Source organism: Eulemur rufifrons, chromosome 5 (genome assembly GCF_041146395.1).
Source record: "Eulemur rufifrons isolate Redbay chromosome 5, OSU_ERuf_1, whole genome shotgun sequence".
NCBI classification, from domain to species: Eukaryota; Metazoa; Chordata; class Mammalia; order Primates; family Lemuridae; genus Eulemur; species Eulemur rufifrons.
In genome coordinates, this window is record NC_090987.1 from 31,070,235 (window position 1) to 31,089,101 (window position 18,867).

The 18,867-nt window shown below is 41.3% G+C and overlaps 1 protein-coding gene across 1 annotated transcript in view; it reads right to left on the bottom strand.

Annotated features, from left to right (window-relative positions):
• The window catches only part of MAPRE2 (microtubule associated protein RP/EB family member 2), a 135,136-nt gene extending 122,850 nt beyond the window's left edge, over positions 1-12,286 (bottom strand). The window contains exon 1 of the mRNA XM_069468459.1: positions 12,248-12,286. The gene's annotated coding sequence lies outside the window, so the exon portion shown is untranslated. The remainder of the gene's footprint in view (positions 1-12,247) is intronic.
• Positions 12,287-18,867: the final 6,581 nt, after the last annotated feature.

An 18,867-nucleotide genomic window follows, 5' to 3' on the forward strand; every position in this document is an offset into this window, starting at 1 on the left:
GGAGCTATAATGGCATTCTCCATATGTTAAATGGATGTTTAAACTTATCACTACATCTAACTGTTCCAATTTAACTAAAGAATTCATTGTGCTAATGGACTATCAAAACTACATATTTTCCTCATGTTTAGGAAGTAATATATGGATTCCCCAAAGGAAAAAAATATAGCTCCCATTGCATTTCTGTTATGTTTTATTCTAAGAAAGAAGAATTAACAATAACATTTCAGAGCACTGGGATATTTTGTGGAGAGTGGAGAGCTAAAGGTATGAAAGATGAATTGAGTTGACTTGGGTTGCACCTTAAGTACAGCTGGGACAAGAACCATGTCTCTTGAAAATCAGTTTAAATTTACTTACTGTTAATATAACAATAAACAATGAGAATGTGTTGTGACTAACTTGCAAATGTTTTGAGGGAAGATCATTGTTTAGACTTAAATTTTGAACTAAAGGGGTAGAAACAACCATTCTTTGTCTTAACTCATGTTTTCTTTTGAATAGTTTAGTAGCCATTGCTGCTTTCTCTTTGACTATCATTTAATTCTTATATGTAACACTTTTAACTAGATATTTTAATTCTTTTAATCTCTAGATCCTCTATGCATGATCATTAGTAAAAAAAAAATTTACATAGTTTTTCAGATAGAGAAATCCAAGGTGCAATAGTGTCTCAACCAAAGTGATAAAAAATCATTAATAGGCTGGTAACAAAGTTCAAGGTTATTAATCATTCCTTAACAATTTAAAAACAAACTCCCTCAATTATGAAAAACAAAAAAAATTCACACGGCTTCCAGATTCCAAGAGCAACCTTTAAAACACCACTGGGACTCACAACAATATAGTGTTAAAAATTTACATATTTGTTAATATCTGTTCTTTATTGATGGAAAACTCTAAAAAATTCAAATAATTTGCTTTTCATATTGAAAAATAAATCCATATATTTATAATGGAAAAAAAATCTCTTCCCATTGGGATGGGCTGCAAATGCCATGAAAAGTATGACTCAAAGGGAGTTAGGCTAGATGTTATAGCTCATAGAAAATAATTGTTCTACCCATCCTGCATGGCTCAACTGCGTCAGATTGCTCAATAAGACATGCTTTAAAGGTGTCAGATGACTCTTAGCAAACCCCACCCAAGGTCCCAGGTCTGGGCAAATTATCATGAATAGCATCATCACAGACACTTAGGTAAGCAGTTTAGGAAAGACAACCTAATATACTCTTCCACAAAAGAGGTGAACCTGACTAAGAGTCACATTTCGACTGGAGTTGGTGTCCATAGTGATGGCTAAGTATAGCAGTAGACTCCCAAGAGGAGAAAAAAGGCCACACATTCCTGAATACAATTGCAATCCTTATAGTCTTGTGGTCTGAGGGACTAATTGTGAGAGCTGTTGGTAAGCAGTACCAAGAGCCTCTAGTTCCTTTCAAATAAGACAAATAATAGCCCTGTAGGACAGATGTTTCTTGTTTCTGGGCACAACTTGATTCCAAAGCTCTCATCAGCTTCCTGCTACTCAAAACAGGGGCTCATGGGCTGAGCCTCCCTGCATTAGATTGTGTGTTCCCAAGCCCACTAAACATTCCTTTCACAATGAAAAAACCATGTGATCTATGGGTACAGTGAAAGCTCCCTATAATTCAGTTATTGCTTAGTTTTAATGTAAGTTTAAAAACATCAGTGTAGAAGTCCCTGCACTTTGGACTATCTAGATTTTTAAAACAAATATCTAAAAAAAAAAAAAAAACAAATCCCTAGGGTATCAGTGGTTCACTTTGAATGTAAGGCTGGATAAAATTTGTCAGAGATGTGGCAGGACAGGATAAAAAAGTCACATTTGAGATTTTATAGATCTGTGTTTTATTTTTAAATGAAAAAGTGACCTACATTATGATTCAAGACAAAAATATGCTAACATCTGTTGGAGTTAGAAGTTATTTTCCAGTATTCTATCATTTATCTTTTCCAACATCACTAGTGTCCCCTACTTTCTCTCATCAGATAACCATCATCTCTATGTCCCTCTCCTCAACACTTACCAAAGCCTGCCAGCTGGTCAACCTTCACACCAAGTCAAAAGTGTGATTCCTCCCAGAAGTATTGGTATTTAGCAGGTATTCATATTTTAAGCAGAGGGGACAAAGTTTTGATAGGGGACTTTCAAAAATTGCTCACAGAGAAGCATTCCTCACCAAGTATGTTTTCCATAAGAAATACCGCAAAAAAAGGGAGGGCTTTTTGACAAATTGCAGGCCTGTGATGGAAAGTACTCTGAGTACACAAGAAAACTCTCATTGCAATCCTCCATCTACAAAACAGTCATGTCGGAAAATGATGAAACAATTCCCCAAATTGAACTCTTAGGTGTCAAGTCCTGTGCTAGGAACTGGGGATGTGGAGGTGAATATGAGTCCATCACAATCTTCAACCAATTCATGTTCTCTGGGACGGAAGGCAAATCAAACATGGGCCACCTAACCTACCCTAGAGGGATGGCTGGGCCGGTGACAGGTGGGCAGAGGCGATGGTTGGAAGGTGAGACTCTCCAGATAGAGGTTTCTCAAATGTCCATGCCTAACAACAGACCACCTGGGCATCTTAGTAAAGTGCAGATTCTGATTGAGAATGTCTGGGGAGGAGCCTGAGCTTCTGCATTTCCAAGATACTCCCATCTCGGCCGGGCGCGGTGGCTCACGCCTGTAATCCTAGCACTCTGGGAGGCCGAGGCGGGTGGATTGCTCAAGGTCAGGAGTTCGAGACCAGCCTGAGCGAGACCCCGTCTCTACTAAAAATGGAAAGACATTATATGGACAACTAAAAATCTATATAGAAAAAATTAGCCGGGCATAGTGGCGCATGCCTGTAGTCCCAGCTGCTCGGGAGGCTGAGGCAGTAGGATCGCTTAAGCCGAGGAGTCTGAGGTTGCTGTGAGCTAAGCTGACGCCACGGCACTCACTCTAGCCTGGGCAACAAAGTGAGACTCTGTCTCAACAAAAAAAAAAAAAAAAAAAAAAAAAAAAAAAAGATACTCCCATCTGATGCTGATGCCACTCATCAGTGGACCACTAGGGCCTTGAATTACCAAGGCCCTAGAGAAATTAACACCTGAGATAAGAGAAAGCCTGAGCTTGAATTAACTAGGAAAAGGTGTCCAAGGCAGAAGAGGAAGCAAAGGCACAGGCGCAGACACCAAAGCTAGAAGCATTATGCTGGATACAGGAAACATTAAAAATGCTAAGGAAACATTTTACATAAATTATTGTTGGATGTAAATACAGACAAGAGCCTGACACAAAAATAGTTTTTGTAATAGTTGCCTAAGGGTGGTTAAGATTAGGAGTGCTCCCCCTCACGCCCCTCCCCCACTTTTAAAAATACTCTAATGAATTTATGTTGTTTATTAAACAACAAAAGGATAAATGAGTTTCTCCTCTGTGTGCTGTTGGGAGAAATTCTTTCCTGGGATGCTTTTAATAAAATAACCGTGCAGGCTCTTCCAATTTGGAGCTGTATGATTGGATAAGATAAAAAGATACTTAATAATTAATCACAATTATATAATAATGTGGTTATGATGGCTACCTAAAAACCTTTATTCTTTTGAGACAAGGTCTTGCTCTGTCATCTGGGCTAGAGTGTAGTGGCATCATCATAGCTTACTGCAACCTCAAATTCCTGGGCTCAAGCGATCCTCCCACGTCAGCTTCCCAAGAGCTGGGACTAGAGGCGTGTGCTACCACGCCTGGCTAATTTTTCTATTTTTTGTAGAGACAGAGTCTTGCTATTGCCCAGACTGGTCTCGAACTCCTGGCCTCAAGCGATTATCCTGCCTCATCCTCCCAAAGTGCTAAGATTACAGGCGTGAGTCACCGCACCCGGCCAAAACATGTGTTTTTGAAGAAATAATTGAAGGAATAACATTTTATAAAATGAGTTGAGTAATTTAAAATATTGAAGGAAGTTTTTATAATCCATTAATAAACTTTTCCTGGGACAGAGTGCAGGAGGGATTATACAAATTTCTGGCAGAAAAAGACTTTGTCTTTGATTTCGAAGAGCAGTGACTGGTAAGGAATTTATCGCTTGGGGTCCTGCAGCCCAAAGGAGATTCATTCCCCAAAGTTCTTAAAGGAGAACTTTAAGTTTCTGAGGAGCAGAAGGAAGAGTCTGTGGTTGACTTGGACATACAGCCACCAGCTACACGTAAGATAAGTGCTCTCTGGTTCCATTCCCAATGTATAGATGGAACTATTAAAGCGAACATCACCTTTCTTCCAAATTGGCTAATGTTCCAGGAAACCACATCCTATAATATTTCATCGACTGTCAGCCCTATGTGAAGCAGATCACTAACCAAGTCTTAGGACACACACGTTATCTAATAGAGTCTTATGACAATGTCAGACTCCACTGTCTCTATTTAACAGCTGAGAAAACTCAATTTGAGAGATGTTGATGAAGGATGTTAACATCTCCAAAGTCACCCAGTTAGCAGCAGAGGCAGTTTTAAAATACAGGCTATTTGACATTCTTGCTCCAGTTCCAGGATTCTTTCTACTACACACTACCATAACTTCTAAAAAACAGGAAGACAGGCATAGAGAAGTGAGGTTGTTGAACTCAAAAAAAATTATCTATAGAACCTTCTTTATTATTCTTTAAAACTTAGAATTTCACAAAAATAGTTTGGAATTTCCCACAGGCCCAAACAGGATCTCCTTTATCCAGTTTTAGAGGAACCCTGGGATACAAGCATTTGAATGTGTGGTATAGGCATATAAATACATGAAACCAAGAAGCACAAGAGAGATTTGCTGGCTATCTGAGGGCCAGGAATTATGATCCACTTAATTTATAGGTTATTAATCAAGGACAACCCAGAATGGTATTTATAATAGGCTGTCAAGTTAGTTCACAGAGAATCTTTCTAAAAATTCATTTGTCTTATTTTTTCACATAGATTTATCATAAATCATTAGAAATGGCCATTTAGGATTTTCATATGAATAAAACAGAAATGGAGTGATTGCATATCTTGAAGATATTTGATCCAAAGAAACTATTTCTTCTTAGTTTTTAAAAGAGACAATTCGTTAAGGATTATTTCAACAAGGTAATAAATAAAATGAACAATATGTGGAAAAAGCAAAGAGTTCAGTTCTTAAAGTTCAATGTGCACATGATTCACCTGTAGGTCTTTTGTTAAAGTGAAGACTCTGATTGAGAAATTCTGGACTGGGCCCCAAATTCTGTATTTTAAGACACTCCCAGATGATGCTGATGCTGCAGGTCCTGGGACCTCACCTGGGCATCAAAGCATCATTGGATCACCTGGAATCGCAATTTGCTTAGTAACGCACTGGTGACATGGTTCATGGATTTCTCACATTGGCCCCATTTGAACTAACAACTTGCCTACAGAAGTATCTAGTCTATAAGAACATCTGTGAAAGAACAGGAAGTGCTTTATTTAATAAAATAAAAAGATTGCTGATTTTCTAGTTCTTCTTTTGCTTTTCATTTCCCCTCAATTAAGCAAATTGTGCAGAAAACTTTGGTTAATGACTTTTTTTTTCCTTCAGTAGGTGAAGGTAGCAAAGATATTTTAATTCATTATCTCAGAAATATAACCTCAAATCAGATATTTTACAGACCAGGAAAACTAGTCATTTTGATATTTATTATATGATAGAAGCAGGGTTGACAAATTTAGCAAAAATAAAAATTAAAAAAATCCAAATCACAAAATGGATGCTCAGTTAAATTTGATTACATTTTTATGATAATTATATCCAATGTAATCTATGTAATGTATGGGACATACACTAAAAAAAAAAAATCACTGTTTATTTGAAAATCAAATTTAACTGGTTATCCTGTATTTTACCTGGCAAGCCTAGATAAAAGCCTACCCCAAATTCTAACTTACCTTGAAGTGCTGAGAGGGCAGATGCTGGGATGGAAAATTAACAGACCCACTGACAGTGCTGTTGAAACATTCCAACTGTTTAAAAACAAACTGCTTTCTAGACTTGCCCAGTACCACATAATACACTTGGTTATTACCAATGATGATTTGTGGAAGCTCCTTTAGGAGATTTGTGCCCAGAAGACCGCACTTAAAAGAAATCATGATAGAGGGCAAAGTGGAAGTGAAACTAACAAAGAGCCTTACTTATATATAAATAATAGCTTCTTTCTGGGAAAAAACCAAGGTGGGACAAAACAAGGAGGTTTTTCTTCTAGCTCTCTCTCTTTTCCACTTTATGGAGGGCTAAGAAGCTCAGTGGGAAAACTAAGATAGTGGTTTCTTGGTAAGAATCATGAAAGATTTCTCTTCTTAAAATTTTGTCAAATGGATCAGAGTTAAGATCTTTGAAAGAAGGAAAGGGTAAGGTGGTTGCAGGCACTGTCTCATCTCTTACTTATTCGTTGTTGAAAGCCTTTACCAGCTTTTCAAGATGTTCATCTAGTCCTCTGATTTCACTCTTATGCATAATATCCAATAAATAGTTTCAGATACTTTTAGCAAAACTAAAAGGAACTATTCCTTTTCCAGTTGGCTTTTGTTGCTTACTTGTCTTTCTCCTAACTACTTCAAATACCAAGTCATGCCTGCCATGTTTATAATAAGTTGGGACCAAGGTCTGCCTATTAGCAAAACACCTTTGAATGTTTTGCCTGTTTAACAAATTGACAGTTATGAAGAAGGCCCTGCTCTAGTAAAAATACAGTAAGTCCAATAATTTCCTAATTTTAGGAACTAGTTTAGAGAGAAACTACTACTGTTATATGTATGACATAAGCTACATCGAACAGAATATATTTAATAAAAATGTGAAATCTAGATCATAAGGGAGGACAGTCAATTTCACTTAGACTGGTCCCTTATCCAGGCAGCATAGGAGTTATACGGTCTATCTCCAGCCAAACCTTCTTCCTGCTCCCCCAACAGGAGCGTTAGGGGATTAAGTTTATTTGGGAGTTAGAGATCTACATACCATTTTATCAATAGTCTTAGGATGGGGCTAAATACACTTTAAAATTTTTGGTTTTGCCTTTAAAAATGCGTTAGCTAAAGTCCAACATTTACATCATAATGCATTGTTTGATTAGTGGAAAAGGAGCCCCCCCCCTTTTTTTTTCAGTCTATAAATTACAAGGGGACTGATTCTGGAAGGGATGAAGAGGATACCAGTTATATATAACTCTTAAAGTTGCTCCTTCGGTCTAAGTGAAACTCATCTGCCAACTCCCAGTCTGTGGCATTAACAATTCATCAAAAGGAGAAAGTCCTCTTAACTGAAGAAAGTTTTATGACAGGTAACACAATAAAAACTTGAGACAAGTTCCTGTCAATGTAGTTATTTTTTCAAATAGTCTCTCTAGAATCTTAATAGTAATCTTTCCAGCCTTGCTAATTCCTGAAACAGATAGAGCCATGAGTTTCCACTCACCACAAGCTTAATGTAACTGTATAAAGTTTGTCAGCAGTCATTTTTGAAGTGTGTAGATTACTAGGTTGTTGGAAGCAAATTCGTCAATTTAGTCTATAAAGGTCTGGTGTAACAAACAAAATTTGAGTACTTCTCAAGTGTGGCAAAATTGCAGCAAAAATTGTGGAATTAAGAGATTTTTAAATACTACAGCCAGATTTTTCCTTATCACAGATTAAGAAGAATAAATTCCTTTTAAATGTTTATGATAGTTGCAGGTAAATTATGTAAGAGAGTTGTATCTATTTTTTGTGGCCTCCAATAGGTGAATGCTGCAAAGAGAACTTCCCATGATTGGAATGTGCTTGGTGGAGACATTCAAGCATACATTGGAGGACTCCTTAGTGAAGATGTTGTACAGGGCATTTAAACTTTCTTTGGGTGGTGGGACTAACTTTTAAGGGCCCCTAATAAGAGAGTTGATGCTTCTATGACTTGGGGAAAGATTTAAAGAACTTATTACCTTTGGTTACCTAGATAAGAAGCTAAAGATGGCTCAGACTGTTTGGGGTTGGCCTAGTCCAAAGGTTACTTAAGAATAAAGTCACTGAGAGCACGAATAGTTTCTACTATTTCAAGCAAGGAGGAGCTAGTTAGAACTAATCTTGTCTAGCCAAAGCCTCCAGGCAAGACTACATCAAAACTTGTATGATGTAATACACACTGGAAAAGGAGCCAATAACCTAGTGTTCTAGACTTGGCATTGCCACTTTTGGAAGATCACTTAACTTTTTGGATTCCCTGTGCAATTTTGCACCTGGAAATACCATCTACTTAATTATGTTTAGGCCCTAATATGTTAGAAAGACCAAAGGACTATGTAAATTTAAGGCAGTAAGACTGGGTGGTTCTCATCTGTTCTCAAATCCTTTAGAGCCTCTAAAATTTAGATGACACCTTTCTTTGTACCCCACCCCTTTTGACCTACTTGTAAATATTACAGAGCTAGGTAATATATTATCCTCTGATAAACAGTTTCTGACTAATATGGAATAATCCTATTAGTCCTATTTTTCTAGACTACTTTCAACCTTTCAATATCTTACAGCTCCCAAAAAAGGGGTTCACATTTCAGAAGTGCACCCTCAGTTCCTTTTCTAAGCTACAAAGAAGTGAGAATGAATGCGTTACTTTGGTCATTGGAAAGTCTTATTAACATTTATTTTTGGTGGTGTCTACTGAAGAATACATCCAACTTACCACTTTTCAATATGCTATTTAAATGTACTTGTGCTACTTTACTGAGAGCAGTAGGCAGATGACAATAAAAGCTGTTTAACTATTAACTTATTTGTAACGACTCCTAGCTTAATGAATTCCTTTAGGTATGCATATAACTGGATGTGCATGTTTTTGTTTTTTCAAAATAATGGGCACAGAGTGAACTTTCGTGAAGTGAATCTTTGGCCCATGAGAGTGTAGTTAAATGTTATAACAATTGTTAGTTATGTTCAAAATGCTAAATTGTTTTATATAAAAATGCAAGTGAACAAATGGGTTATCATATTATAGCACTTAAAAATTGTAACAGAACTTTGGCCTCTACATATCTGGAATGTCTGTCTTGAAAAATAACAAAACTAATGTACTCAGGATGCTTTGTTTTCCAATGTTTTCCCCACCTTCCAATCTTCAGTACTAACAAGCAGTATCTGTTAACTCTCACGGTCTTGTGCTCTATGGGGGCTGCAGACATAAAAGCCCCTAAATGAGAGGCTCCAATGAAGTTCAGTGGCCAACAGTATTGAGTGAGTCCTATGTGCAAGGCAATTGTTCCCCCTTAAAGAAATTGAGGATGGGGAAGAAAGCATTTAGGAAATAGTACAAAGAGCATTAGTGACAAAGAATAAGGAAGAAAGGAGAGGTATAAAAACTGAAAGTAATGGTAAAAAAAATTAAAAAAAATAAGTTTATTAAGTTAACTTTGTTTGCAACTTTAAACAGGCTCTCTTAAGTCCTTTAGGGATGGCTTTAAAAGCAAGAAAACTTTGGTCAGCAGCAAACATAAAATTTTATGTAAAATGTTAGGTGTAACCATTTCCATTTAAATAGATCCTTTAATCAGTACCTGAATGTACAAACAGTAATTGACTTTTTTGTATTCAAAATTTATGTACAAATTCATCCTTTCTACTTCGAATAACTGAAGTAACCCACACCAGTTTACACTTTCCCAACAGTTTCTTATATGCCTCCCACCAAGGAATTTATAAGAAGTCTAGTTGGCTTCATGTTTCCCCTTCGAGCAGGAGACAGCATTATATCAAGCAGGTAGAATGGGGTGTCGGAAAAGGGAGTGGCTCCTGCAAGCAAACAGATCTTGATCAGATACTAAAATGTGCTCTCAAAGGAGTGGAGCATGTGTCAATAAGCTATTTGCTGTGATTACTTCCTATTCACTGGGATCGCTGCGGACTGCAGCCTGCTGACTCACCAGGCTGCTGGAGTTTGTTTCTGCCGGGTTTCCCTACAGCCTGCTACACATGAGTCATCAAAGGAATGAAAGTTTCTAACCTCTCCCTTAGCCACAGTGCAGAAACCAGGCAATGACGGTGAACCAAACCCTAGGCAGGGAAGGGGAAAATGATGTGGTAGGTGTCACCACCAGCTAGGCTGCCAGATGACAGTCCCCCGCCCCATGGTGTTAGTCATCGGCACCTCAGTTTCAGCGTCTTTTCTCTCACCCTCCCTAGTAGTTACACTGGCATCTTGTCTTGCAATGCCTGCTGCTAATGGCCACCGAACTCTTCCTTTGCAATAGGGGTTCTAAACTTCGCTGCACAATGAAATGACCTGGAGTTTGTTTTTGTTTTTAAATATCAATGCCTGATTCTCGCACCCAATCTGACTAAGTGGTTTGCAATGTGATTAGGACAGCAGGATTTTTCAAGGCCCCCCAGGTGATTTCAATATGCAACAAAATTTGAGAACCTATGCTTTGAAGCAGCATAGCTAACCCATTCAAGGAAAACGAACCAAATAAGCTTACCTAAGCACCACTTGGTCAGCTCCCAGATCTCCTATCTTAAGAGATCTACTGACACATGGCCCCAAACTGATGTCTTTAATGAGTGTGGCAGAGAAGAACAACAACAAAGGGGACATTTCCAGAAGGGACATTGGCTAAACAGGGACCATTCCCCTCTTTGCTTGCTAAAAATTTTGGCAAATTTTGTGTCCTAGAGAAGCATCTCAAATCCTGCTATTCTCCCAGTTACCTTTTGATCTCTGTTCTGTTTCATTCCAGTGTCCTGTTCGGCAAAGTTGTAAGCCGCGGGTCCTCAGATTAGTAGGTGCTGTGTCTGACCTCAATCAGGACGGGACTGTGCGCTTCACCTCGGCTGGGACCGAACCTCAGCCTCGCAGCGCGGCCCCGGGGCAGATACTATGCAAATCAAGAAAGTTCTTCTTCCGTCTCCACGCGTGCGGGCGGGCCCGGGTCTAAGCATTTAACTCTTGATTTTACATTGACTGCAATATAGTGCTTTTAGTGACCCCCTCCTCCTGCCTAGCGGGTCTGGACCATTTGCTTTTTCTTTTCTTTTTTTGAAAAGGCGAGGATTTGAGCAACTGAGAGCAAGTGGTAGAGAAGACCCTCAGGGAGGGGACAGCAGCGTTGGCTGGTGCCGAGGTGAAGGGACGGCTAATGTTCGGAATATTAATCACTCCACGCGCTACTGATCCGGCGAGGACTAGCAGAAGGTGCTGGGGGTTAAGACAAAGGCTCCTCCAGATCAAATGGCTGCAACGCCCCTTCCTCCACCTCTGCCCTCCGCACTGGATTGGCAAAGTGACTCAAGGGGTGGCCAAACCCACCAGCCCTTTCGGGTCCGAAAGTCAGCTTTACCGAGCTCTCCAGGTTCAGAGGGGAGAGCTTTTCTGCTCTCACCCCCTCCTTCCGGCTCTTTGTGGGATTTCTGGGTTCGGTGCAGCCCTTCTAAGGGCAGACTGAAGAATTTCCTACGGAAGTATAGTGGGGAGTCCCTGAGTAGCCCTCGCCCCGAGCGCAGGGTGCTCCCTACAGAAGAACCACTTAGATGCAGAATAAGAACCCGCTTCCTTCCCCACCCAGCCGGCTCCTAAGTCCTGGGCGCCCGGGGCGCAAGCGGGAGCCGGCGTCGGAGTCGAGGAGCGAGGAGCGGTGGGGCAGTTCTCCGCCGGAGGAGAAGCGCCGCGGGCAGCAGCAGAGCCGGGAGTCCGGGGGTGCCCCCAGCTCCCCAGCCCGCTGGCGCCCGCGTGCTGCACTTCCTGGTCTGCCCGAAGCGCGCAGCCCCTGCCAGCGGCCCGCGGCTCTCAGCCCCTGTGCCCCAACTCCAGCCTCCAGGGCAGTGCGCTGGGATCGCGCCCACCGCGAGACCCCCTCCTTCTCCCACGCCAAGTCTCCCTACCCTGGATGGACCCGATCACCCCCCGCCTCCGAGCCAGTCCACTTTGCTTCTGCCAGCGTGGCAGCCCCGACTCCCTCCCCCTTTCCTGGGGTGCGCAGCGCTGGGGACCCGAAGGAGAGATGCTGCCAGAGGGAGCGCTGGGGGCTGCACGCCCGGGGGCCGCGGCGCCGACCCCTGTACAACTTCTTGCTGGGCTCCGGGACCCCCGGCTCCACTCGCTTGGCGACGCGCAAGCTGCAGACCTAGCGGCGGGAGGAGGCGCGGCCAGAGCCTGGCGGGGGAGGGACTGTGCCAGGGCAGGGGGTGTTGGGGTGCGCCAGGGCGGTACCGCTTTAAATGCACTTGACTCACCTGCTCCGGCGCTGTCGCCTCCTTCCTCTGCTGACAGCTGGGGGCTTTGTTTTCTCCACCCACCCCGCCGGCCGCGCTCCGCCCCCACTGACGCACGTGACTCGCCGTCTGCCACAGCCGCCTCTTGGCGTGTCCACCCGAGAGAGCTGGGCCAGCACCGCCTCTTCCTGGGGATGCGGGTGCAGGTGGGGACACCTGTGGGGGACAGTCCAGGGCAGGTCCGAGGTGACCCGCCTGAGGACGCTGGGGACCTAGGAAGCCAGGCTGAAATGGTGACAGGGAAGAGAGTGCCAGCCGGTGAAATGAACTGGGCTGTTTGGCGGCACCGGAGAGAGAGGAGGCGGGCGCGGCTTGCACAGGGGGTTTGAAAAGGCGACGCCACACCCTGAGTAAAGTATCTGCAACCAGCGGCTTGCACACCAAACGGAGTGTATCTGCTTTTTACACCAAGAGTTTGTACTCATACCTGGAACACGACTGATAATGAGGGGCAAACTAGTTTTGGCGTGAACATTATTAATTAACCTAGACAATTCTAAGAATAACACGATTAACAATTTAATAATACGTTTTATTGGGGCTTCAAATCTGCTTGTTGATGCTGTTGATATTTGGAGTCTATTTGGAAAATGGAATCCAGGCTGGAGAAACTAACTCCAGAAGATTATTGATGTGGGCACTTGTCCATTTGGAACAGCACCTATTTTTTAATGAAATGAATTGAGAAAACGTTCTGGCTTCAAGACCCAGCTCGGTATCTGCTGCTTTTGGAATTGGTCCAGACCCTCGCCGATCACAATGATCGCTGATGTTCGAAACTGCAAGAACTTTTCTGAATCTTTCCTTTAGCACTTGGAGAACACATATATGCCCCCCACCTACCAAATTGCTACTCAGGGCAAAGATTGTCTATATCTCCCCCAGCATTAATTAAAGAGAAGTCTTCATAGTGGAGAGATTTAGCACAGTGCTTCTCAAACTTAAATGTGCAGAGGGATCACCCAGAGATTTTGTTGAAACCTAATTCTGATTGAGTGAGTCTGGGATTGGGCCTGAGACTGCATTTCTAGCCAACTCCTAGGTTATGGCAGTGCTGCTAGATTGAGGACCACACTTAGCAGCAAGGCGTAGAGCACCTGCTTTCGCATTGGCCAGCTCTGACTATACCACTTGCTAGCTGTGTGACCTTAGGCAATTTTCTTAACAAGCTATAAAATAGGGATGATACTAATTTTCACCTCATAGGGTTGTCTAGAAGATGAAGTGGGAAAACCCACATAAGGCACTTAGTGTTGCACCTGGCACACATACCTAGGGCTCAGGATATGTTAGTTAATTCACTCTCGAGGTCATCCTTGCAGGGGCAAAGCTGCCACAAAGTCCACCAGCAGGGGGAGCAGTGTGTGGAATGGGCACAAGGCTGAGGTAGCCACCGCAAGAATGAGGACTGTGCCCACTAGTGCCTAGCGCATGCAGATGTGATGCAGAACGAAGCATGCACGTTCAAAAGTTTTTGTTTCTACTTTGAATCTTTTTATTTTTATTTTATTTCAGAATATTAGAGGGGTACAAACGTTTTTGCTTACATGTATTGCTTTTGTACAGTTTGAGTCAATGTTGTAAGTGTGCCCATCACCCAGATAAGGTGCCTTGTACCCGTGAGGTGTGAATTTACCAACCCCTCCTCCCCCTCTACTTTAAATCTTGACAAATTAGTTCTGAGACACTGAATTACAAAATCATTTTGCTTTCTATTACAGATAATGTCCAGCTGCCTGTCAGATGGGTAATCTATTTTAATATCTGAGAAAGTAAATGGATTAAGGAGTAGCACATTTTTTCTCCTCATTAAAAATCTTGAAATTTCAATTTAAATGAATTTATTAATGAAGATATGGTATTCTTAGCTCTCAAAATGAATGGGTATTGTCATCTTCCTTCCTTGCTTCTCTTCCTTTCTCTGTGTCCCCCAAATATGAGTGTTTTTAAGACTCACTGCGTAGCTTTTTGTTCTTTTCACTCTCTGCCATTGCCCTCGGAAATCATATGTATGTTTTACATTCAACTTTCAAATGTGTGGACACTACTTCTGAATCTATATGCACATTTTTACTTAACCTGTTCCCAAGCCCTATTTCTGATTTTCCTATTATTTTTTAGGCATTTCCATTGAATTTCCCACTAGTTTTTAGTGTGTTCTAAATTCAATTCCTTCTTGGTGATCAGTCAAGATGGTTATTTGCATTGGGAAGCCCTCAGTGCTAATCCAGGGACCCAGCAGGGGAGTGGGACACACAGCATGATTTATCTTAGCTACCTTCCTGCTGCTTCCAGTTATTTCTTTGAGTCTTTATCCTCAACGGTGACTGCAATCAGTATAAACACCACTTATGCAGGTGTGGGCTACAGCGTGAATGGTGGTCATTGTGAATTGAGCTTGCGAGAAACTATCAGTCAGGGTAGGCTAGATGCTGCTGCTGTAACAAATGCCACTCAAATCTCAGTGGCTGTGATATAACAAAAGTTAATTTCCTATTCATGCCAATCTCCAGAGCATCTATGGTGGTCACTCATCCTTCTAGTCTGCTTTATTCCTGTGACATCGGCACGAGCACCCTGGCAGAGGAAGAGAGTGGAGAATTGTGCACCAACCCTCTAATGCTTTCACGCAGAAGTGATACAGGTCACTTCTCTCATTTTGCTGGTCAAGGAAAGTCACATATGGTCATTGCCTAACTTGAAGGGGGTATGTACGCAGAAGGAATGGGAAAATGGATATCTTGGTTAGGTGTGAGTAATGTTCACTACAGGGGTCCATTTTACACAAGAGGGCTAGGGATAAAATGAAACTGAAAACAGCCCAGCTATGGTAGGGAGTGAGCATAGATTGCCAGTGTGGAGTCTTTAGGGGAAGCATTAATGTTGTTATTATTATTATTATACAATAATATTATGTAGAAAAACAAAAGTGAAAAATTCCGTCTCTGCCTATCGGGGTTATCTTATGATTTAGCCAAGGTCAGTCCACTCTAGGCATTGATCATCCAAATTCTTCTGTGATACAGCAGCCAGGAAAGACCATCCATCTTAATTATACCCTGGGGAACACACCAACCGTTAAATAAGTCAGGTTACATTAACACAAATAAATGTGCTAATTTTGATGACATTGATGGTCATTCTCTACTTGAGGAGTGAATGTATATGTCTGAAGAATGAGATATTTCAGCAGAATCACATTGTCTCATGTTTTCTCTATGATTGTCTGAATTATACCTTCACAAAGAATTTTCTTGTGTTCATGGGAATGTTGAAATATAGTAAAAATCAGTTAATAAGCAAGGGGAAAAATAACTGATATCAATGTGAGAAAGATAAAATCATAGATTTCAATAGGCTTTGGGCCTCTTTCTCTAAAGAGCAGAGGTGATGTCAATGAAACTTGCTTTCTACATCTCTCAACACTTTGTGTGCTTAAAACAAGTGAAGCATTGATGACTGCTGTAAACTCTAAATTGCTATGCAGATATAGGATATTGTAGTGTGTTGCTGGGCACTGAATAGTGTTTTTGATCTCAACAATTTTATGTTGTCTCTGCCCACATCCATCAGTGACATCTAATCTCCTTTAAAAACATTTACCTATTTATAAAACTGTTCTCAAATATTTTTATATAACCTGAGCACTCCCTAAAGCTAATTTCTGAGAGCTTTAATCACACATTTCCACGAATATCTAACATAAGGGACTAAAAAGGAGAGGCAGAGTTTATCAGTTAATGTTTTAAACTGTTTGCTCAAATCCTTTTCATTTTATCTGATTACTTTTTGCCTCCGAGTCCTTGCTAAGATGCAATACTGCATTAAGTATAAATTATAACCTCAAGAGATATGCTTCAGTGAACCACTCATAAATATATCTGTAATACCCCGTAAGACTGAGATGGAAGTGTTCATTACCAAGATCTGATAGTGTTTATTAAGATGAGTAGTAAAGGTGGCACAAGATGACAGCTCACAGGGATCGCTGCCTTGTGATGACTCTAGCATCTGTTCACAGAATAAGTGTTGAAATTAAAAGCAATACCACCTTCAAAGCATTGTTCAGGCTCTTAGGAGTAAATATTTGTGAGTTAGATAAACATGTATCATTTTTTAGGGGAAGTTCAGGAATGATCTTGAGTGACTGGCCAAAGTTTTAATTTCTGGCTATGACCGCTAGCAGAACCTGCTGCCTCCATAAGGTAACATAGAATGAAAGAGCAAAAATAGACTTATTATGTAATATATATTGGTGTATACATCATAGGCTCTGTTTAATGTAGGTCAAAAGGAGAAAAATGTTGCCTTGGCTTATCCAAAGCCATTCATTGTGAGAAATGTTTATGATTTTATACCACACTGAAAATAAACTCACATACAAATAAATTGGATGTGTATATTTTTATATTCTGCTTAAAATAGGTATAGCTGAATGGACTTAACTTTCCATAACAATATTTTTATCACAGTACATTTTAAAGGCAGCAGATTTAATTAATTAATTTGTTGATTAGTAATAATATCCTAAAGAGCGAAACTATCTTTTAACTTACTCCCTCAGTCTCTGAGGCCAAGAGATGAAATCTTTTAAAGTTTTCTGTTGCAGCCCCATGGAGCCCAGTGCCCAGATGGCTTTCTAGGGATGAGGGGGATCACCAGTGTCTCATGTTGGGATCCCTTGGAAGACAATGCAGCCAATTTTTGTTGAATTGAAAGCTATTCTTGATTAATTGAACCTTACCTTGCCAATTGCATCTGCTTTGCAGTTCCCCTCTATCCTGTCTATGAATTGGTCAGCCAGTGTAAAAATAATAGGTAATTAATTTCTTGCCATTCTTGCCCCTCTTCAGAAACTTGGTTTTTTTTTTTTTTTTTTTTCAAGAGACAGAGTCTTGCTTTGTCACCTAGGCTGGAGTGCAGTGCTTTGTGATTATAGCTCACTGCAGACTCGAACTTCTGGGCTCAAGTGATCCTCCTGCCTCAGCCTCCTGAGTAGCTGGGGCTATAGGCATGCACCACCATGCCTGGCTAATTTTTAAATTTTTTGTAGAGACAGGGTCTTGCTATGTTGCCCAGGCTGGTCTCAAACTCCTGGGCCCAATCGATCCTCCTGCTGAAGCACTGCGTTTATAGGCATGAGCAACCGCACCTGGCCTCAGAAAGTTTTTTCGATTGTTCTTCCATTCTTCAACAAATACATGCTCTTCTTTGGTTTTTCTAAATTTAAAATTGCTTCAGTCTTTCTAAGTTGTAATTTATTCATCAGACATTTTTGTGGTGCTTTCTACTGGCAGTCTCTGTGTTAGTCGCTGTGGTTACCCAAGTGGTCTTTAGTTTAGAGGGGCTTACAGCTTCGAGAAAGAAAGATGTGTACATGGTGTGGCTCAAGTGGTGTTGAATGAAGAAAGTGCTAAGAGAACACTGGGCAGTCAGGAAGAACGTCGGAGATGTGCTGTGTCTTGAAGGATGAAGAAGAGTGTACCAGGTGAAGATGGCTTGGGATGAGGCAGAGTGTGTGGGTAAAAGTATTCTAGAGAGAAAATGTGAAAGACAAAGATCAGATCAGAGATTCGAGGATGAGGAGAAGTTCAGTGTGGCTGATGCGTTAGGGTGTGTGGACTGGAGAGGTCAGTGGGGTGGACTAGGTAAGTCCTGGTACGTCCAGCTGAGATGTCTGGAGGTAACACACTGGCCAGTGGGCTCCAAAACGGGGTGAGAACACTGTAGGGTTGTGTGAAATGATACACTGGCAGGTGGGAAGAAAGTGTTCAAACTTGGCTGTCTATCTAAAAACATAAGCAAGAATTTAGGCTTTACTAATAAGTACCATGAGGATGGACATTGGTGCCCTCACTTAAGACAGAGGGACTTACCATGTGCAAAAAATTCCAAGGGAAGGCCGGGCGCGGTGGCTCACGCCTGTAATCCTAGCACTCTGGGAGGCTGAGGCGGGTGGATCGCTCGAGGTCAGGAGTTCGAGACCAGCCTGAGCAAGAGCGAGACCCCGTCTCTATTAAAAATAGAAAGAAATTATATGGCCAACTAAAAATATATAGAGAAAAAATTAGCCGGGCATGGTGGTGCATGTCTGTAGTCCCAGCCACTCGGGAGGCTGAGGCAGTAGGATCGCTTAAGCCCAGGAGTTTGAGGTTGCTGTGAGCTAGGCTGACGCCACGGCACTCACTCTAGCCTGGGCAACAGAGTGAGACTCTGTCTCAAAAAAAAAAAAAAAAAAAAAAAAGAAATTCCAAGGGAAGGACTGGGAGCCACCACACTGAGGGAGTGTCCTTAACTCCCTTGCTCATTCTTAAAGCAAATTACAATTTATAGCATCAGCAGTTTATGGATACTTGATTTAGTGGTTATGTGTTCTATTATCTAGTTTGACTAACCTAAGCCTCACAAATGGATAAATGACTTTAAAAGATTGAAGATAACATGAATAGTACAAGCATTAGTGAATTTTAATGAAAGTCCTTGCAAAATTGGTGGATGGTTTTGAAAAATGAGTATCATAATTTTATAAGGTCATCCAGTGATAATATGTTTCCTCTGTTTGTATGTGGGTCTCTGGGAGG